Here is an 8176-nt window from a genome sequence, read left to right on the forward strand (position 1 = left end):
TCCACATTGTGTGAGTATTGTTAATTGATTTGGTTTTCCTTGACTCTAAGTGACCCATTAATAGTGTTGACTAGGACTTTGGGATTGGAATCAATTATGCCCTTTTGACTAATTCTCGATGTTAGGATTAACTAATTGGGATTAATTCTACACAATTGCCATGTTTGTGGTCCATAACTAGGATAGGAATCCTTAGTTCCCTATTTCCTACTAAGAGCTCTTTTTAGCATTAAATTCCCATTTTCATTGCTTTTATTCACTTGCTTCTCATTTATTTTCTTGCATGTATGTTTACTTTCTTGCATTTACATTTCTTGCCTCTTCCAACCAAAATCCCAAAAATACATGGTGTACGAAATTGTGATGTCCAGGCTCAAACAATCCCTGGCAACGTGAGCAACTTGGTACGCGCAATCGTGATTACACTTTGATTATGTAAAATTCATGGCTCTTTCTTTCCCTGGCAATGGCGCCAAGAACATGGTGCCAATACCATGGTTCACAACTTCGATACAACTAACCAGCAAGTGCACTGGGTCGTCCAAGTAATACCTTACGTGAGTAAGGGTCGAATCCCACGGAGATTGTTGGTATGAAGCAAGCTATGGTCACCTTGCAAATCTCAGTTAGGCGGATATAAATTGATAATGGTGTTTTCGAATTTAATATAATAAAATAGGGATATAAATACTTATGTAAATCATTGGTAGGAATTTCAGATAAGCGAATGGAGATGCTTTTCGTTCCTCTGAACCTCTGCTTTCCTGCTATCTTCATCCAATCAGTCTTACTCCTTTCCATGGCTGGCTCTATGCAAGGGCATCACCGTTGCCAGTGGCTACATCCCCTCCTCTTAGTGAAAAATATGCTCACATGCTCTGTCACAGCACGGCTAATCATCTGTCGGTTCTCGATCATGCTGGAATAGGATTCACCCTCCTTTTGCGTCTGTCACTAACGCCCAGCACTCCCGAGTTTGAAGCTCGTCACAGTCATTCAATCATTGAATCCTACTCGGAATACCACAGACAAGGTTTAGACTTTCCGGATTCTCTTGAATGCCGCCATCATTCTAGCTTACGCCACGAAGATTCTGGTTAAGAGATCTAAGAGATATTCATTCTAGCTTATTTCATGTAGAACGGAAGTGTTTGTCAGGCACGTGTTCATAGGGGAGAATGGTGATGAGCGTCACACATAATCATCACCTTTATCACGTTCTTGGGTGCGAATGGATAACTTAGAAGCGAAATAAGATGAATTGAATAGAAAACAGTAGTACTTTGCATTAATCTTTGAGGAACAGCAAAGCTCCACACCTTAATCTATGGAGTGTAGAAACTCTACCGTTGAAAATACATAAGTGAGAGTCCAGGCATGGCCGAGATGGCCAGCCCCTCTGATCTAAGAACCAGGCGTCCAAAGATGGTATACAACTGATCAAAGATCTGAAATACAATAGTAAAAGGTCCTATTTATAATAAACTAGCTACTAGGGTTTACATGAGTAAGTAATTGATGAATAAATCCACTTCCGGGGCCCACTTGGTGTGTGCTTGGGCTGAGCCTAAGTGTTGCACGTGTAGAGGTCCTTCTTGGAGCTGAACGCCAGTTTTTGTGCCAGTTTGGGCGTTCAACTCTAGTTTTGGCTCCTTTTCTGGCGCTGGACGCCAGGTTTGGGTAGAAAGCTGGCTTTGAACGCCAGTTTACGTCGTTTATTCTTAGCCAAAGTATGGACTATTATATATTACTGGAAAGCCCTGGATGTCTACTTTCCAAAGCAATTGGAAGCGCACCATTTCGAGTTCTGTAGCTCCAGAAAATCCACTTTGAGTGCAGGGAGGTCAGAATCCTAACAGCATCAGCAGTCCTTTTTCAACCTCTGAATCTGATTTTTGCTCAAGTCCCTCAATTTCAGCCAGAAAATACCTGAAATCACAGAAAAACACACAAACTCATAGTAAAGTCCAGAAATGTGAATTTAACATAAAAACTAATGAAAACATCCCTAAAAGTAACTAGATCCTACTAAAAACATACTAAAAACAATGCCAAAAAGCGTATAAATTATCCGCTCATCACAACACCAAACTTAAATTGTTTCTTGTCCCCAAGCAACTGAAAATCAAATAGGATAAAAAGAAGAGAATATACTATAAATTCCAAACTATCAATGAAACATAGCTCCAATCAAATGAGCGGGACTTATAGCTTTTTGCCTCTTGAATAGTTTTGGCATCTCACTTTATCCATTGAGGTTCAGAATGATTGACATCTATAGGAACTCAGAGTTCAGATAGTGTTATTGATTCTCCTAGTTCAGTATGATGATTCTTGAACATAGCTTCTTTATGAGTCTTGGCCGTGGCCCTAAGAACTTTGTTTTCCAGTATTACCACCGGATACATAAATGCCACAGACACATAATTGGGTGAACCTTTTCAGATTGTGACTCAGCTTTGCTAAAGTCCCCAATTAGAGGTGTTCAGGGTTCTTAAGCACACTTTTTTTTTTTTTTGCTTTGGACCTTGACTTTAACCGCTCAGTCTCAAGTTCTCACTTGACACCTACACGCCACAAGCACATGGTTAGGGACAGCTTGGTTTAGCCGCTTAGACCAGGATTTTATTCCTTTAGGCCCTCCTATCCACTGATGCTCAAAGCCTTGGGATCCTTTTTATTTGCCCTTGCCTTTTGGTTTTAAGAGCTTTTGGCTTTTTTTGCTTGCTTTTTCTTTCTATTTTTTTTTTCGCCTATTTTTTTTTCTGCAAGCTTTGTTCTTTGCTGCTTTTTCTTGCTTCAAGAATCATTTTTATGATTTTTCAGATTATCAAATAACATGTCTCCTAGTCATCATTCTTTCAAGAGCCAACATATTTAACATTCTTAAACAAAAACTTCAAAAGACATATGCACTGTTCAAGCATACATTCAGAAAACAAGAAGCATTGTCACCACATCAATGTAATTAAGCTAAGTTCAAGGATAAATTCGAAACTCATGTACTTCTTATTCTTTTGAATTAAAACATTTTTCATTTAAGAGAGGTGATGGATTCATAGGACATTCATAACTTTAAGACAAAGTTACTAACTACTAATGATCATATAATGAAGACACAAACATGGATAAGCACACAACATAGAAAACGAAAAACAGAAGAAATAAGAACAAGGACTGAATCCACCTTAGTGATGGTGGCGTTTCCTTCTTGAGGAACCAATGATGTCCCTGAGCTCTTCTATGTCTCTTCCTTGTCTTTGTTGCTCCTCCCTCATTGCTTTTTGATCTTCTCTTATTTCATGAAGCATGATGGAGTGCTCTTGATGTTCCACCCTTAGTTGTCCCATATTGGAACTTAATTCTCCTAGGGAGGTGTTGATTTGCTCCCAATAATTTTGTGGAGGAAAGTGCATTTGAGGCATCTCCGGGATCTCATGTAAATGAGCTTCTTGCGCCTCTTGAGCTCCATGACTGGGCTCTCTTGCTTGCTCCATCTTTTTCTTAGTGATGGGCTTGTCCTCTTTAATGAGGATATCTCCCTCTATGTCAATCCCAGCCGAATTGCATAGGTGGCAAATGAGGTGAGGAAAGGCTAACTTTGCCATAGTGGAGGACTTGTCAGCCACCTTGTAGAGTTCTTGAGGTATAATCTCATGAACTTCCACCTCTTCTCCAATCATGATACTATGGATCATGATGGCCCGGTCTATAGTAACTTCAGACCGGTTGCTAGTGGGAATGATTGAGCATTGAATGAACTCCAACCATCCTCTAGCTACAGGCTTGAGGTCCAATCTTCTTAGTTGAACCGGCTTGCCTTTGGAGTCAACCTTCCATTGAGCTCCTTCTACACATATGTCCATAAGGACTTGGTCTAACCTTTGATCAAAGTTGACTCTCCTTGTGTAGGGGCGTGCGTTCTCTTCCATGTTTGGCAAGTTGAACGCCAACCTCACATTTTCCGGACTAAAATCCAAGTATTTCCCCCGAACCATTGTAACATAGTTCTTTGGATCCGGGTTCTTACTTTGATCATTGTTCTTGGTGATCCATGCATTGGTATAGAACTCTTGAACCATTAGGATGCCGACTTGTTGGATGGGATTTGTTAGAACTTCCCAACCTCTTCTTTGAATTTCATGTCAGATCTCCGGATACTCATTTCTTTTGAGTTTGAAAGGGACCTCAGGGATCACCTTCTTCTTGGCCACAACATCATAGAAGTGGTCTTGATGGGCTTTGAAGATGAACCTTTCCATCTCCCATGACTCGGATGTGGAAGCTTTTATCTTCCCTTTCCCCTTTCTAGAGGATTCTCCGGTCTTAGGTGCCATCAATGGTAATGGAAAAACAAAAAGCTTATGCTTTTACCACACCAAACTTAGAATTTTGCTCGCCCTCGAGCAATAAAAGAAAGAATAGATGAAGAAGAAGAAGAAATAGAGGAGAGGGAGAGTGGGGAGTGTTTCGGCCAAGAAGGGTGTAGAGGGGTGTGTTGTGTGAATTTGATGAAGAATGGATGGCTTTATATAGGGAAGGGAGGGGGGGTTAAGGTTCGGCCATATGGGTGGGTTTGGGTGGGAAATTGGTTTTGAATTTTTGAAGGTAGGTGGAGTTTATGAGGTAGGTTTATGGGGAAGAGTGGATGGATGTGAGTCGTGAAGAGGTGATGGGGAAGAGAGTTTGAGGTGATTGGTGAAGGGTTTTTTGGGGAAGAGTGTTTATGGGGTTGTGTGAAAGAAAATGATGAGAAGAAGTGAGTGGAGGTAGGTGGGGATCCTGTGGGGTCCACAGATCCTGAGGTGTTCAAGGATTTACATCCCTGCACCCATTAGGCATGTAAAAATGCCTTTGCACACAACTCTGGGCGTTCAGCGCCAGGTTGGTGGCCATTTTGGGCGTTCAACGCCCATTTGTGTGCCATTTCTAGCGTTGAAAGCCAGAACCATGCCTGTTCTGGCGTTCAGTGCCCAGAAGCTGCCCATTTTGGGCGTTCAGCGCCAGAACCATGCTCTGTTCTGGCGCTGAACGCCAGACAGATGCTCCTCCAGGGTGTGATTTTTCTTCTGCTATTTTTGATTCCGTTTTCAATTTTTATATTTATTTTGTGACTCCACATGATCATGAACCTATAAAGACATATAATTAAGAAAAATATAGTTAGATAAAGAATTGGGTTGCCTCCCAACAAGCACTTCTTTAATGTCAATAGCTTGACAGTGGGCTCTCATGGAGCCTCACAGATGTGCAGAGCTTTGTTGAGACTCTCCAACACCAAACTTAGAGTTTGGATATGGGAGTTCAACACCAAAATTAGAGTTTAGTTGTGGCCTCCCAACACCAAACTTAGAGTTTGACTGTGGGGGCTCTGGTTGACTCTGCTTTGAGAGAAGCTTTTTCTGCTTCCTCTCCATGGTTGCAGAGGGAGATCCTTGAGTTTTAAACACAAGGGAGTCCTCTTTCCATTGAAGGACTATTTCACCTCTGTCAACATCAATCACAGCTCTTGCTGTGGCCAGGAAAGGTCTTCCTAGGATGATGGATTCATCCTCTTCCTTTCCAGTATCTAGGACTATGAAATCAGCAGGGATGTAAAGGCCTTCAACCTTTACTAACACGTCCTCTACTTGTCCATAAGCCTGTTTTCTTGAATTGTCTGCCATCTCTAATGAGATTTTAGCAGCTTGCACCCCATAGATTCTCAGTTTCTCTATTACAGAAAGGGGCATGAGATTTATTCCTGAACCAAGGTCACACAGAGCTTTAAAGATCATGGTGCCTATGGTACAGGGTATTATGAACTTTCAAGGATCCTGTCTCTTCTGAGGCAATGTCAATTGATCCAGATCACTTAGTTCATTGATGAACAAGGGAGGTTCAACTTCCCAAGTATCAATGCCAAATAATTTGGCATTCAGCTTCATGATTGTACCAAGAAACTTGGCAGTTTGCTCTTCAGTAACATCCTCATTCTCTTCAGAAGAGGAATACTCATCAGAGCTCATGAAGGGCATAAGGAGGTTCAATGGAATCTCTATGGTCTCTAGATGAGCCTCAGAGTCCTTTGGTTTCTCAGAGGGAAGCTCCTTATTAATCACTGGACGTCCCAGGAGGTCTTCCTCCTTGGGATTCGCGTTCTCCACTCCCCTTGTAGGTTTGGCCATGGTGCTTTTGTCAATGGCCTTGCACTCTCCTTTTGGGTTCTCTTCTGTATTGCTTGGGAGAGTACTGGGAGGGATTTCAGTGATCCTTTTACTCAGCTGGTCCACTTGTGCTTCCAAATTTCTAATGGAAGACCTTGTTTCATTCATGAAGCTCACAGTGGCCTAGGATAGATCAGAGACTAGATTTGCTAAATTAGAAGCATTTTATTCAGAGTTCTCTGTCTGTTACTGAGTGGATGATGGAAAAGGTTTATTATTGTTAAACTTGTTTCTTCCACCATTATTAAAGCCTTGTTGAGGCTTTTGATCCTTCCATGAGAAATTTGGGTGATTTCTCCATGATGAGTTATAGGTGTTTCCATAAGGTTCACCTAAGTAATTTACCTCTGCTATTGCAGGGTTCTCAGGATCATAAGCTTCTTCTGCATAAGAAACCTCTTAAGTACTGTTGGATGTAGCTTGCATTCCATTCAGACTCTGAGAATTCATATTGACTTGCTGAGTCAATATTTTGTTCTGAGCCAATATGGCATTCAGAGTATCAACTTCAAGAACTCCCTTCTTCATAGGCGTCCCATTACTCACAGGATTCCTTTCAGAAGTGTACATGAACTGGTTATTTGCGACCATGTCAATGAGTTCTTGAGCTTCTGCAGGCGTTTTCTTTAGGTGAATGGATCCACCTGCAGAAGTGTCTAGTGACATCTTTGATAGCTCAGATAAACCATCATAGAATATATCCAGGATGGTCCATTCTGAAAGCATGTCAGAAGGACACTTTTTGGTCAACTGTTTGTATCTTTCCCAAGCTTCATAGAGGGATTCACCTTCTTTCTATCTGAAGGTTTGAACATCAGCTCTAAGCTTGCTCAGCTTTTGAGGAGGAAAGTACTTGGCTAAGAAAGCCGTGACCAGCTTATCCCAAGAGTTCAGGCTATCTTTGGGTTGAGAATCCAACCATAATCTAGCTCTGTCTCTTACAGCAAAAGGGAAAAGCATGAGCCTGTAGACTTCAAGATCTACTCCATTAGTCTTAACAGTATCACATATCTGCAAGAATTCAGTTAAGAACTGAAAAGGATCTTCAGATGGAAGTCCATGAAACTTGCAGTTCTGCTGCATCAGTGAAACTAATTGAGGTTTCAGCTCAAAGTTGTTTGCTCCAAGGGCAGGAATGGAGATGCTTCTTTCATGTAAATTGGAATTAGGTGCAATAAAGTCACCAAGCATCTTCCTTACATTATTATTATTTTCGGCTGCCATCTCCTCTTCCTGTTCGAAAATTTCTGAAAGGTTATCTCTGGATTGTTGTATTTTAGCTTCTCTTAATTTTTTCTTCAGAGTCCTTTCAGGTTCTGGATCTGCTTCAACAAGAATATTCTTGTCCTTGCTCCTACTCATATGACAAAGAAGAAGGCACAGAAAAATAATAATAATAATAGAGATCCTCTATACCACAGTAAAGGGATCCCTGTGTGAGTAGAAGAAGAGGGGGAGACAAAGAATGTAATATAATGGAAGAAACACAACTGTGAGGAGGGTTGAGATGTGAGATGAGATGTTAGTAGATGAATAAATAAATATAATAAGATGAGAGAGAAGGAACTTTCGAAAATAATTTTTGAAAAAGAGTTAGTGATTTTTGAAAATAGTTTTTGAAAAATGTTAGTAATTTTCGAAAATTAAGATTTAAAAATTAAAATAATTAATAAATTAAAAAGAAATTTTGAAAAAAGGGGAGGGGGGAGATATTTTCGAAAATGAGAGAGAGAGAGTTAGTTAGGTAGTTTTGAAAAAGTTAAGAAACAAACAAAAAGTTAGTTAGTTAGTTGAAACAAATTTGAAAATCAATTTTGAAAAGATAAGAAGTTAGGAAGTTAGAGAAGATATTTTGAAATTAGATTTTTGAAAAAGATAAGATGAGAAGATATTTTTGAAAAGATATGATAGAAATTAGTTTTTGAAAAAGATTTGATTTTTTTAAAATCACAATTAATGACTTGATTCAT

At 40.2% G+C, this 8176-nt stretch overlaps 1 non-coding gene across 1 annotated transcript; it reads left to right on the forward strand.

The window, feature by feature from the left end:
- Window positions 1-6926: 6926 nt before the first annotated feature.
- LOC112788157 (small nucleolar RNA R71) lies at window positions 6927-7034 on the forward strand. The gene has a single exon (XR_003195534.1). It is a non-coding gene; the product is annotated as a small nucleolar RNA R71 (small nucleolar RNA).
- Window positions 7035-8176: the final 1142 nt, after the last annotated feature.

Source organism: Arachis hypogaea, chromosome 20 (genome assembly GCF_003086295.3).
Source record: "Arachis hypogaea cultivar Tifrunner chromosome 20, arahy.Tifrunner.gnm2.J5K5, whole genome shotgun sequence".
NCBI classification, from domain to species: domain Eukaryota; kingdom Viridiplantae; phylum Streptophyta; class Magnoliopsida; order Fabales; family Fabaceae; genus Arachis; species Arachis hypogaea.